This window comes from Glycine soja, chromosome 6 (genome assembly GCF_004193775.1).
Source record: "Glycine soja cultivar W05 chromosome 6, ASM419377v2, whole genome shotgun sequence".
In the NCBI taxonomy this organism is placed as follows: Eukaryota; Viridiplantae; Streptophyta; class Magnoliopsida; order Fabales; family Fabaceae; genus Glycine; species Glycine soja.
The window spans coordinates 2,055,976-2,071,255 of NC_041007.1; the positions used below are offsets into that span (position 1 = coordinate 2,055,976).

A 15,280-nucleotide genomic window follows, 5' to 3' on the forward strand; every position below is an offset into this window, starting at 1 on the left:
AGAGAGAGGAAAATATTGTCTCGTGGCTTTGGAATCTTGGCATGATTGAGGTCTGGTTCTGGTCTTTGTGGTCCACACTCTAACTTACTCTTACCTCACCAGTCACCATGTTACTGTTTGTTAGCTGTTTTTCTGCACTTGAGTTTAACCTCATTGGTCCTATTGCTTATTCAAGGGGGAAGGGAAATTGACATCACAAATATTTTCATTATGGAAAAAATAATTAATAAAGTATCTGGACAATATCATAAAGCAAATGTAAACATAATAAATTAAAATATACTAGTTTATCAATTTTAAAAAATCATTTTCTTGAAACAGATGGATTATATACATAAGTTGTGATGGTTTCGTGAATATATGAATTAACATTTAATATTATGAATGACAATGTTTGCTGCCAAAAAAAATAAAGAATGACAATGGGGAGTAGATATGGTTTCGTGTGAAGATAAGAATTAAAATTTAATATCATGAATGACTATGTTTATAGTATAGGGTAGATGGAGGGTGGTAATAACTTGATTAGCTTCCATGACTCCGGTTCGTGAAGGAATGTGGTTTTCATATTATAAGTTTTATTTTTAAATGAAATTAATTTTAGATTTTTTTATTAAAATACGTGACTTTTACTCTGTTATTTATTTTATTCATAAAAAAATATTTCTACTAATTTTTCTTATCATTGATAAATGTTACTATTGCTTGAATTTAATTTATCTCAACTTAAATATAGATTAAAATTAAAAGTTTTAACTTTTACATATTACTATTAAACTTGAACTTAGTCGATCACATTTGAATTTATTTTCAAAATTCAAACACTAGTTCTCATTAATTTATTGTTCTCAAATATAATTATTTAAATTTTCCTAACCTTAATTTAAATTCAATTTTAAAATTTTAAATTTTGATATATCTTATTGAATTAATAAATATAGAAATGATGTGTAGTGACTCAAATAAATTATTTTCATAATTTCTTTATTAATTTTATTTTTTTATCTCTTTAACTTACCAATGTATTATAAAATAGTGATTTTTAATAGTTTCCCTTTTAATAATTCTGATTGGTTGCATATAATCATGCTCGGTTCACAATATAACAGCCTTACGCCCTCTTCAAAATATGAACTTCATGGAAATATTTAGGTTAAAAGATGCCCATGAAGAATCCGTGTTCCGTTTGAACTTTACCATTATTATGCAGGGTTAGCAAAAAGATTTATAATGCTCTAATTTGGGGCAGTGTATAAACAAAAGGAAGGAGAGTAAAGATAAAAGTATCTCCTTATAGAGAATATTAAGGAGAAGAAAGAGAATGCATATATTACATTATCCATTTTGATTGATTTAAGGAGAAATGATCAACTCCACTTTGTCAAAGATTAAATCCAGCAAATCAAGTGCGTCAATCCATAAAAAGTACCCTTTATAAGAAGAAAAAACAATCCATTCAGAGTACGCGAAAAGGTATATGTAACATAATTTATTCCTGCTGCTACTCTTTCTTTCTGTAAGGTAATTAAAAAGTACATGATCACATGCAGTTTAAAATCAACTGCAAGACCCCTGCATTTCAAATCCTAACCATTCAACATTTTTTAGGTTATATTTATTCTCTGCTATTTAATGCATAATCTGTTTTTCAAATGGTGAAAAAATATGCAGTTGAAAATTTTATAAAAAAATTCGGATACTATATTTTTTTCATAAAAAAGAGAGTGAATTTTTGTGACAAGTTTGTGAATTGACTTTGTTAACCTCTCCTCAAAATAAGGAAAAAATATAACAAGAACTCACGTTCACTTAGATATATCAAATAGCATTTACAGTACAGCCGTTATAATTTAATGAGCCAATGTATGTTTGCATTGAATAATGTTTGGACCACATCTCTTCTTTTAGTATAACATGTACTCCTTATTTTACTTTGTTATTATATATAAGATTTAATTATTTAATTTATTATTAAGATTTAGTTGGTTAAGTAAGGTATGTGCATATTGTGTTCAATTCTTATTGATAATTTTTTTTACCTAATTTATTAAAATTAAAAAAAAATATTTAATTTAATTGATAGTATTAAATTTGTCTTGAATTTATAAATTTTTTTAAAACTATTATTGTCATTAATACTTCTCTCTTCTAATAATTTATCAATAGAGTATCTTTCTTCTTTTAATAAGGAATCTTTATAATATAAAAATAATTAATATAATAAACATTATATATTGAGTCTTATAAAAAAATATAATTTTAAATTTGAATTTTATATATAAGAACAAATAAATTGTCTTGTATTTCCTATATTCATAACATAATAAAGTTGGGGGACTATTTTTGTTAACACTGTTTTCACATCTTTTGTAATATAGCAAATTATTTGGAAAAAAAATAGTTACAAAGAATATTTTATAAAAATAATAAAAGGATACCCATATATATTATAAAACTACAATTGTTAAAAAGGGTTGAATTTGTCTACCTCACAAAAATGAGAGACAAAATTAGGTCACTCAATTCATCAGCTTATGTTGCTAACTAGACAGATTGAAGGCAAGATAAATTAATCTATTTAATCCATTCAATCTAACCATCAATGTTTAAAACATGTCAATATACTTGTTTATAATCAAGAAAGATAAAATATATATCTCTATCTAAAAATAAAATGTTATAGTTAAAAAATTAATATTTTTAATATATTTTTCTAGCAAATCAACATGCCCAACCTATTATTTTGTGTTTTTTTATATGTTAACCTCTCAACCCACGCTTAAATAGAGTGGATTATATTTCTCAACTCACTTCAGTTTAGTACGAATTAGGGAGTTATTGGCTCCTTGACAAGTATAACAAGTTCAACAGGTAATATAAAATGGTAACACCAAGTATCAAATTCCATGTGGACTATCCTTGTACTCAGAGTTATATGTATATCTAATTATTAAGCAATTAATGAATGAAAAAAAGTTTTGTACATAAGAATCAGTATTAACAGAAATAAATTAAGAATTAACAACGCTTAGAATGTGTGGTTGGTGATTAGTGGGAAACGTTTTGGGGGCTCTGCTACCAGAAGTTTTCTTGATGTAATCTTTTATTGATATTTCTTTTTAAATATTAATATGATTATTACTCGCATATTCTATTTTATTCTAATCAAAATCACTCGAGTTAAATAACCTAAATCACCTAATATAGATCTCAATCCACAGGCGATTGATTACTAAATGATTTGCATTAAGAGCATATACGTATGAACAGGCTAAAGAACACCGCTCTATCCCTAGATATAACTCACTTTAGATGTTCTTCCCAAATTTTTAGCATAGAAACATTTTCCAATATTTATATCCTAAAACAGTACACAAAGATGGATCAAACCATAAATATGTGAATCAGCACAGACATAAACAATAATAACAACATTATATTAAAAGATTGTTCAGAATCATTACATCATAAAGAGTTTTGGATTACAGAGCACCAAATACAATGAAGTTTTAGCCTCTTATTGTCATAAGGGGCTTACAGATAAGTGGAGTAAATTATAGGAGATTTAATAGAAACAAAATAGAGTGAAACGGATCGGTCAAAGCTCCGAAAAATGAATTTTCCTTGCACCGGCCGGTAATGGAGTTCCTCTCCTTTTTACCTTGCTTTGTTGTGAAGTATATCCTTTTTGAATGAATGTTGCTTTTTATATATAAAAATCACTTTTTGCAAATATCTTCCCACTTAATGACATTAACCACCACCACTACCACTGTGCGCTAAGCCTACATGTGTGAGCTAAGCGCACATGCAAAATCCAAACAAACATAAGTGATCGTGGGCTCGACTGCTAGATCCATGTGTGCTAAGCTGCCATATGCGGGCTAAGCGTCACATGTGTGCTAAGCTGCCATATGCACTCTATAGTTAGCCTCCAGGTTGGCTCCTTGCGCTAAGTGGACGTCTTGGACTGAGCGATCTTGATGCACTAAGCAAGGATGTCACGTTGAAGGCGACATTTCAATTCTTCCATCTTCTTCCATACCTTTACATCTATATACAAAATAAAACCAAAATTACTATAAAATCATTAACTTTAGTATATTCTGTATAAAAACTCATAAGAAACTAAGTTTTGTTGTTTTAACACAAAAGAAACAATAAAAAAAAGAAAAAATTAGATAAAAACTGTGATTTCAGTATACAAATGACGTGTGCATAACACTTACCAGGAATCAACTTTTTCTTGTGGTAAAGTGGGTTGAAAGTAAATTATTGTTATAAATATTTATTTGTTACTCTTTATTTTTCTTTGTCTCTTTCTTTTTATATGATCTCATATATATTTTTCTCACTGTTAAGATATCAAAATATAAAATAATATAGATGTCCATGTTATTCTATTTTATAGTAGGTGTCTAGGAAAATATAGATAAATTATTGTGAAACAATCACGCTCTCTTGCATTTGGTGGTTCAAAATATAAACGAACGGAGCTGCAGGGTTCACCCACCCAAGACAGGGAGTTGGTTCTATGCTTCTTTCATAAATGGGTGTGTAGGTTAGCCAACATTGAAATCAATGTACGACATCAATTCATGGATCAATCAACCCATTTTAATTGTGAACACAATAAGTAGGGTTGTTATATCAGTGGGTCATATTAATATATTTAGTGGGTTTCGTGGCTTGACCTACATGACCGAGGTTAAAATTAATGGCTTGACATAAATAGCGTATTTCTTTTTCTATGTTCAGGTTTAATTGTTTAAATGAAAGCATAACTCCTAATTTAATGTTATTTATACTTAAATCAAAATCAGAATTTATTTTTTGACAGTCATCTGCTCATGTTTCTCTCATCTTTAATAGTATTAACTTTTATCACTTATGTTGTTAAAATGAAATTTGAAAATAGGAAAGTACCTCTAAAGCAATATTAATTATTAAATTTTATCTTATCAGCAATCAATAATTCAATTTAACTGTATTAAAAAAATATTCGCGTGAGATATTTGATTTTTCTAGCATGAGATGTATATTTTATAAGATAAATGATAAATTTATAAAAATTTAAAATAATCAAAATAAACAATAATTTTATTATTTAGTATATTTAAATATATATTTTTTCCTTTCATTATTTTTCATTTGCATCAACAAAAATCCCTCTATCCTCTTGTATATATAAAGGTCTAAGGTTATTTACTTTCTCAACCTCTCAGTCGGATCTCTCCACTTTCTTTCATTTAAATACTTTCATCTCATAGTCATGAATCTCACTCTCCTAGCAGCAATGCAACATTTCTAGTAACACTCTCTTAGGTTTTCAAATTTTAATATCATTTAGTGGTTTTATTTAATTTATTGTCTATTTCAATCTATGATCAGCGATCAATCTTATTAACCTATTCTTACTCTCTTTCTTAATTTTTATAAATATATAATTAAATATTCAAAGACAATAACATTTATTTGGAGGGAAATTAAAATAAAATTTTAATGTTTTGTTGAAAAGTAAAAATGTCAATATATAAAAAACGAATGTTAAAATGAAAATCATATAATGAAACCGAAGATTTTATAAAAGGCTTAAGAATAATTCAATATTTATACAATAAATTAAACAATAATTTATATAACTACACAAAGTATAACAATTTATACAACACTTTTTTTTCTTCTTTTTTACCTCTTTCCATTATATCACTTATCTCATTTTACATATTTCTTCCTTCCGTTCCCGTCTCTCTTTTGTATAAATTATTCTATATATTTGTTGTGATAATTCAGTTTCTCACGGTGGAGCGAGATATCATATCTGGATTTCTTCGCACAAATTGTCTTTCTTTTATTTTCTGTTTCCCCCCTACTACTGTGGTTTTTCTTAGATAGCAAAAAACAGCCTGCATCCAAAGTTATTAAGTTGTTAAAAAAGAAGAAAGAAAGAAATCCGTAGAAAAAAAAACCCAATAATCTTATTCACGCCGAACAAATGAGGATGAATTGAGATATAAAGCATTTACTTTTAATGGATTAATTATGTTTTTTACTCTTAAACTTTTTAAGAATTTTTTTTAGTCTTTAAATAATTTTTTTACATAAGAGTAGATATCAAAATTGATAACAGAAAAAAGAACTAAAAAGTAAAAATAAAAAAATTAATATACTTTTAATCCTTATAATTTAAAATATTATTTTTGTTTTTCGTAACAAATTATGTTTTTTTAAAATACTCGAGATAATGATTTAAATAATAAAAAATATTATTTAAAATATTTTAAGAATGAAAATTAAAATAAATATAATTTTTAAGGATTATTTTTTTTTTTCAAAAACAAAAAATAATATAATACTAAATTATAAGAATTAAAAATATATTTAAAACTTAAAAATTTATTAAAAGATAAAAGTGAAATTTATAATAATACTAAAAACATAATTAACCCACTTTAAATTAATCACTGTCAGTGTTATCTTACATTTATTTTCAATACAGAGATACTGACAATCCATAAGTAAAAAGTGGGAGAAGATCGAAACACTAATTGAAGCGACCTGAATTAGAAGTGAGTGAGTGAGTGTGTAACTGCGAAAATGAAATGTCCGTGTCCTTCCAAGTATCGGTCTTTACTTACGACGGACTAAGAAGCCAAACCCAAATATTTTCTTTGGGGCCTCACCCGAGTTTATAAAACCAACCAGCTTCGCAACAAGTGCTGCACTTTCCCTTACGTGGTTCAAGTCTTTTGTATTCGTCCATAACCGCCACGCCAACTGCACACTTCTGTGTTTTGACTTCAAATCAATACCCCACTTCACGTAAAGTTCCTCTCTTTCCTTCATCGAGAACTTCTTATGCACTTGCTTGCTTAGCATTTTCCTCTCACGATTCAGTGACATCAAGCTGTTCAATGAAAAATGTGTGAAAATTAATCAATATAACATGATTGATGATCATGTTTGCAAATGTAAATGTGAATTGCATGTTGAAACTCTATTCATGAAACAAGAAGATTTTACCTTGAATTAGGTGTGACATCCGAACCATGTCCTGCAATGTTTGTTGCGCTAAAAAAAGTGTCCTTAAGGAAGGACAAACGCCTGAGCTCTACATCAAAGTACACAGAATCCGCAAGTTCACCTTTGATGAGAAGGAAAAAATAGGATCTGTGTACCAACGGTATATTACATGCATCCCAAAGTTGGATTGTATCTCTCTGCTGCCTCTCAAAATTATAAGGCGTCAACGTCCTCGGACCTCCATGGAAACTGACCCCTTTTACTTTGCTCACACGTTTATTGATTCCAGATGTCCTTGCACGTACCTGATAAATAAGTAAAATTATGAATAATGAGGAATAGCGCAAGAAAGATAGACAGCATCCGAGTATGTGTTGGTAAGTGGGTCTGGTGCATACCATAATATCATCCATGTCCTTGTTGAATGGCTTTTGCTTAGCCCTTTCATTCATTTTTCCAACAAAATTGAGGACGCTGGCAGTATCCTCCACATCAGAATCCCAAAGGGATTCTACATCTTCAACTGAAGCATCCCTATAGTGAATATATTTTTTGGAAGAGTTTCTTTTTGGAGCTTGTAACTTCGATTCAGGTAGCTTGTCCTCAAAGCAAACCAAACTAGTAGAATCCGGCTTATCAAGTTGAGGATGTAACGTAGTTTTATGCTCAACTGAAGCATCCCTATAGTGAATTGGAGAATATTTTCTGGAAGAGTTTCTTTTTGTAGCTTGTAAATTCGATTCAGGTAGCTTGTCCTCAAAGGAAACCAAACTAGCAGAATATGGCTTATCAAGTTGAGGAGGTAACGTAGTTTTAAGCTCTTGCACATCGCACTGAGGAGGTGAGGTGGATTCCTGGTCCAACTTATTAAACTGAGGTGACTCATTCTGCTCCAAATTACTAGTGATCTGAGGAAGTATTGAAGTTTCCTTATCTATTTGAGGAGGAGACATGGCATTCGAGATATGTGATTCGGATTCAGAGGACCCATTGGATTTCTTAGAGATGTCCACAATAAGATCTTTGGTATTTTGTAGGCTCTCATCGGTTTTTCCCTCCAGAGCATTTTGACTATTATCTACGGCAACAAGACTCAACTCTCTAAGCTCATTTCTTGAGGATGATTTAGCAATTACATTCACAACTTGTATCATGGGTGTATTTCCTCCAGTTTCTTCAAAAACAGGAATGGGAGGCGTATTATTAACATCTGTTTTGTGTTCTGTCTCGACTTCTTTTATTTCAAAGTATGGAACTTCCTTGCAGTTTTCTTCAGATTCTCTGCTGCTTGTCATCTCCTCCCAACCATGACATGGGTCAGGCCCAGCAAACGTGGGAGAATTGCCATCCAAGAGAAAGTTGTCTTCAGAATTCTCAGTGTGCTGTAAACTGGTTGTTGTTCTGTCAAGACTCTCAGATGCGCTGTCTGTCCTGCAAAGAAGATTCTTAGCAACAGCACCTGAAGATTCCGAGGCCGAATCTTTGTCTACTCTTAAAAGCCGATCTTTCCCAGCAGGTTGGACCATATTTTCAGCACGAGATTGAAAGAGATCACGTTGCCGAGTCAATTCTTTGATCTCTTTTTCCATCTGCATGTTTTCGAATTAGACAGAGAGAAAAGGACAAGCTGAATAAAAATGATCAAAAATAAAATGCACTACACCAAATTTGTCTCCTTTCTATATTCCCATTTTGTAAATATTTTATCTGTGCTTGTTAAATGGCTTTTGGCAATGAATGAAAGAAATGATCACTTCTTTAACCAAGAGTACTATTTAAAAGCATTTGTCATAAATTAAAACAAAAGAACCCAATTTATTGAGTCTGCCCTCACCTGTTGAATCTGAAGTTCTCTCTCCTTAAGTAACATGGTATTTGGGGTGAAGCTCCTCAACTCATTCTCCAATCTAGCCAATTCATTTTGTAGTTGCTTTACCAAAACCTTGTCCGACATTACTAGATTGACCCGAGCATTAGTAGTCACCTGTTTTGCGCAACCAGCAAAAAGCAGAGTATTTCTTGATTGCTCACTCTGGCTCCTTGCAGGGCTAATGGTACAAATGATCGCTGTTCTGGCATTACCACCTAAAGAGTTCTGCAGAATGCGAGTAAGCTTAGAGTCTCTGTAAGGTATGTGTTCATTTCTTCCCTTGCTGCATGCAATAATTGTGGTTTAGAATTTAGAGTTTTATTCTGTATATGTAATTGATGAAGTAACGAAGTGAAGAAGAAAATAGAAGGAACTATAAAATAAAATTAAAAAAAGAGAACTTTTATTGATGACTAGCATGGAGCGCGCTTGGATTAAATTCCCCAAAAATGTCTCTTTATAATTGCTAGTTCTTATTTCTTATATCTATACAAATTTAAATAGGACTTGCATGACTACCAAACAAACTGGGATCAGGATCTTCAAATGGAGTATCTAGTGTCAGCAAAACATCATCGACCACCCCTAAATTTCTGGGGAGCTAAAGTGATGGGTTGGATTAAATTTAGCTTCACCTCCACCCATTTTTCTAATTTTGAAAAAATATTTTGTGATTTTTTATTTTTACTTTAGGAACTAAATTGGGTTGAATAGTTTTTTCAGAGACTGAATTAAAATTAAGGAATGTTTAAAAATGTATTTTTCAAAAATAAATTATACTAATATAAATATATTAACATGTTGTATGAAAAGTATTAATTTACGTCAAGACATTTTTTGTTACTTGTTATGAAAATAATTACAAGTTTTTTTTAAATATTTATGTGGCACTGGTCGATTGAGAAAAACCTGAAGTATCAAAACCTACCCCCGTCAAAGTTTAATTTCTAGAACCCAAATTCGTTTCAATTGGTCTTTAGCATATTAGGATTCCTTTCTTCGGAGAATGCAGCAAGCATGGCTGTGTAGTGACTTAGCGAGTTAGTGCGTGAGGTTTCAAATCTTCTTGATCCCAATTTACGAGTGGTCATTGTTTGGAACAAAGAAGAAACTAGTGAGTTGTAATATCGTTCGTAGCTAATAAGTCACCAAAAAAAATGTCCTACCTAAGAAACATTAATGTTATACAAGAAAGATAATATCAGCAACAATGAACGAATCCTGTTGTTTCAGATTTCTTAATCTACCAAAACTACTACACCCACCCATAAGCAGAACATTCAAGCAGCAGTTTCAGACTCTCAATGAACTACATCAATATCCTGTCATTGCAGGGTGAGCAAACTTAAATAAGAGGCAACTAGATATAAAATTTAAGGGTAATTATATGTGAACATCTAAACAACACAAACACTCCGTTAATACATGTCATTTATCTCCATCTTTCTTTACCAATCAGGTTGTATCACTTATCATATTTACACTTTTCTCCTTTCTCTCCAAGTCAATTAGCATGGTGGTGTCCATACATAATTTTTCACCTATCTATGATAGGTGATATAATGTGATACAAAAAGAGATAAAAAAATGATAACTGTCATTATAGTGTTTGTGATGTAACTTAAACCCATAATCATCCAAAATTTAACTTAGTACATGGGATGGAATTCTACCTTAGTTTCCGAATTACAGTTCCAAGGCTCAGTAAACTGCGATTTATGTGGCTACCTTCTCTCAATCTTGAGCCTGCTGACATTGTTTGAGAAGCACGCTCACTTCCTGCTAGATCAACAAAATTCTGTACAACGAAACCAACTCTTGTTCATTTCATGTACTAGTCAATTAATACACGCAGAAACACTCCTGCATAGGATAAAAAGCAGAAAAGATCATACCACACTGGCGAAGAGAGCTCCGGATCTTGCGGTGTCTGCATAATCACAAGGATTACTTTCAACCGTCTGCAGGAATCATCATTTTGAGAAAATTTGGAAATAAAATGAGAAGAATTATCTCAATTACTAAGTAATTTAATGATAAAATAAATACCAATCTAAGAATTTGGTGAGATCTAGAGCTAGTTTCATTCATGGCCGTCTCTTCCGTTGTCCTTTCAGCTGCAAGATACACAAACAACAAAATTTCAAATCAAGATCTAAATACAACAGGAAAGCATAAAAAGCCTTGTGCGCTTCTAATGCATAATAATGTGCAATTAAGGGCAAACTTTCTGCACACGACAATAACATTAGAGCTAAGTTTGGATATAGAATCGAAAGGACTAATGTCAGATCCAAAATAATCTAATTTTGCAGATATGGCTTGAAATCATATAAAGCTGTAAAATAGTAAAATACTATAATAGAACACCCAATACCTGCACATATTGAAAGTAGTTGCTGCAACTGTCTCCTCTCTGTCAGTGTCTTTTCTGTGAGTTTCTCAACAACAGCCCCTTTCTGTTTGAGGTGCACATATGCTCAACCATTCAAAACAACTAAGAAAGAAATTCTTTAACAGAACAGGGAAATTATGTCACTAAATTTACCTCTGGATCATCTAGAATTCTTAGTGAAGTAGCACCTGCATTGAGAAGGTCTCTGACAGCTTCATTATAGATCTCCATGGCAGAGAACTTGACAACAAATTCTCTGTCTTTGTGCTGAAAGCAACAACAAAATGTCAACGTTTGACCACAATCAAAGAACATCATCATCCATTTCACTGTAAGGTGAAACCAGGATTTGAATTGTCTTGTACCTTCTCTATATATTCATAGATATCCCTCACAGCATATTCAGTAATGCCAGACATGGTGTGTGTCTTTCCACTGCTTGTTTGCCCGTAAGCAAAAATGCTAGCTGAGATTATGTTTCAGTTTCACCAATGAGAAAGAGAAACCCCTCAAAGCCAACACAGAAATATACATATTACACAATCAGGAATAAGGAATTATAGAAAAAGAAGATTACTCACAGTTAATACCCCTAACTACTGAAAGGGCAACTTCCTTAATCCCTTGTTCATAAACCTGCTTTGTATTGCACCTTTCCCCAAACACCCTATCTGTTTCGAATAAAACAGGAATTGTGATATAAATTTAAAAAATCCATAAAAATACGTTAAAGAGAGAAAACATTGATCATGAATATAATTAACAATTGTTACCAAAGGCGTAGGTATCCATTGAGAGTGGTCGCGGTTCCGCATGGCCGTTGTTCTTGTATCTGATGGTGTTGCCAGAAATGCATTCCCAATCGGGAACATCGTGCCTGGCTTTTTCTCTATCGTTCAAAGGTCTTACTCTGATGGAAACGAAGATTCTCTCTTCCAGAGGATTTGACAGAGCCATGTTTCCCTGCTCCTCTTTGACGTCTGCCATGGACGCTGTATCTCCGGTCTTCACCATCACTTAGCGCATTATTTACCTTACAGGCACGATTGAGATTGTCGCAACAACACAATCCGTTTTTCTCTGCCGCATTATTTATGTAACACGACGGACAAAAAATGAAGGGAATAAGATGAGGTGATGAAATGAGTAGAAAACTGTGGAACCGTTCTGTGTCTCTCTGTCACCGGCGGGTGACCGGAGAAAGAGAGAACGGAGTGGAGAATGAGATGTTATTAGGGAATGAAAGGCAAAACCGTTGTTCTTCTTCTGGATTCCGCACCCACCTGCCAGACATAAAACCGTTAACCCCGCTAAAAATTTCAAGTTCAATCACTATTTTGACCCTTGTTTTTCCTCCACGTGCCCTATTTCTCTCAACTTTACTGCCCCAATCCTGTTACTTTACTGTGTATAACAAATAAACACTTAATTTAAAAGAATAACAAAAAAATATAGTTAAAATAATTTATTTTAACTAATATTTTCACATATTTAAATTTTATCCAAAAAAAGATTTATAAAATTAAATAGTTTAAGAGATAATTATATTTAATGACACTCCTTATAATTTAAAGAATATTTTTTTAACCAATAAGAATGGTTTATGTTGTTAATAGTACAATAAATATATATACTTTGATGAAAAATGAGTTAAAATCCTCAATAATAGACTTTATAATATGTTTAAAAAATAAATTTATAATAAATTAAAAGTATAAAAAAAATTAACACTAATACATTTGAAAGCCGTACATGTTTCATATAATTAAGATAAAAAAAGTGATCTAATTTGTTTGTTATATAAAATATTGGAAGTAGTATTTTAGATTCTATAAGTTATTAATTTTAGGTTTAATTATTTATTTAATTCGTATATTTGCACAATATTTATGTTTTTAGTTATTAGACTTATTATTTGTTTGTTTTAGTCTTTACACATATTTTTTTTACTTGCTTTAATCTATATGCATACACTTTTAAGTTTGTTTTAGTCCCTTTGATATCTAATAGAACGAAATAAGTTTTGTTGTGCTCAAGGTTGGATTATGGATTTTCACTAAATTTTGGGATTAACTTGAATGAGGTGTGTCTTTTTGCTTATCAAGATTTGAAGCATATGACTGAAAGTACTTCTCTTCATTACAGCATGTGAATTTGTGATGCTGTGGACGAGAGGTGAATTTCTACAAAAGAATAAAAGATATTTCGATACTAAGTCAGTAGAAATACGTACTTAACATTGTTAACATTAACCATATTTATAAGAGTCAAAGATAAACTAAATTATTTTATACAAGGCTCAAAATCTCTAAAGGACGATATAAACCTGTTATACAATAGGATATATAAATTTATTTTAGGTCTAATTACATTTCTTAGTTGCTAAATTAGCATCTAAATGACTCCCAACATTTTATGGTAAAATGAGACAACATACTGATCATTACATTTGCACCTTACTGATTAACATGCTATGTTATAAATATCAAATTCCTCTACATATTTTCACCTATGTGATTTTATGATTATTGTTAAACTGAACACGCAAAGAACATGAGAATAATGTATTCATGGACAACATAAAGATTTTTTATATTGTGAAACAGTAAAAGATTGTCATATATATATATGATGCTGACTTCTACAATTATTAATTTAAAATTCACCTTTTTGTAAGGTATAAAATTCACCCTTAACATGATTTATTTTTAGTTAACTACGTAGAAATTTTATAATGTTAATATATAACTTTTTAAGTTCATATAATTATATCACCTAAATTTATAACTCCTATTTTTCATTATACTCAAATTCACACTTATTAATACATCTAACAACCACAATATTTAAATTAATGCAAATTCCAATATTAATATACTCTCTATAAAGTTTAAGTCATTTAAATATTTATGGAATTACTAACTAATGGTTATTTTAGTTTGGTTTTGTTGAAATGGTTAATAATTGACTGCATCTTCTTAGCAAAATAAATAATAATAATTTATTGCATCTCTACAATTTCATGTAGTATTAACTCGAACGCCAATTATTTCCACCCACCCCATCTACCAAATTATTAGATTTATTTACTGAGACTATTGGACTAACTTTTCAATTTTGACGTGCCTAATTAATTAATAACAACATGGTAAACTAGCGCTAATATGGCGTAAATCCTTTCCATTTAATGTTTGCACCTAGATGATTGCTATGCAGAACATGCAACGAACATGATATATGTCATTCGTTCGGTGCGAGCAAAGAAAGAAATTCCACAAAAACTCTAATTATTCTCATTCAAATGGTATTTTATAAGTAAGTTAATAATGATATTTTGGCATGAAATTTTTTATATCAAATTGTAAAAAAGTATCTCGTAACCAAATATTATTCGCAAGAAATAACAACTAAAATTTGGAATATTATTCTCAAGAATTAATAATTTTTTTTTTTTTGCAAAGGAGTGAGAGAAATGACTAGAAAAGAGTACTATAAAAATGAGTAGAAAAAAATAAAATCATTCAAACGAGTAACAAGAAAACCGTGCAAATAGGTGAGAGAAATTATTCGAATGAATAAATGAGGATTTTTTTTATAAAATCGAGCGTAAAATGTGTGAAAAATCATGCAAGCAAGCAAAATAATAATAATGGAGTAAATCATTTAAATGGGCAGAAAAAATACACAAATAAATGAGAAAATAAAAAGGAAAGCCATTGACGTGGGCAGAAAATATATAGATAAGAAAATGACAGAAAAATAATAGAAATAAGTAATAAAAATGAACAAAAAATAAGGTGTTAAATGATCCGTCACTTTGAATATGTACAAAAAATAATAAAAATATTATTAATTTAATTTTTTAATCTTTTAGACGTAAATACTATAATATTATTTATTATAATGATATATATATATATATATATATATATTATGTATATAATTATATTGTTATAGTATTTTATATATATATATATATATATATATATATA

The 15,280-nt window shown here is 30.3% G+C and overlaps 1 pseudogene; it reads right to left on the bottom strand.

Moving 5' to 3' along the window:
- Window positions 1–6,520: 6,520 nt before the first annotated feature.
- Window positions 6,521–12,302, bottom strand: LOC114414091 (annotated as a pseudogene).
- Window positions 12,303–15,280: the final 2,978 nt, after the last annotated feature.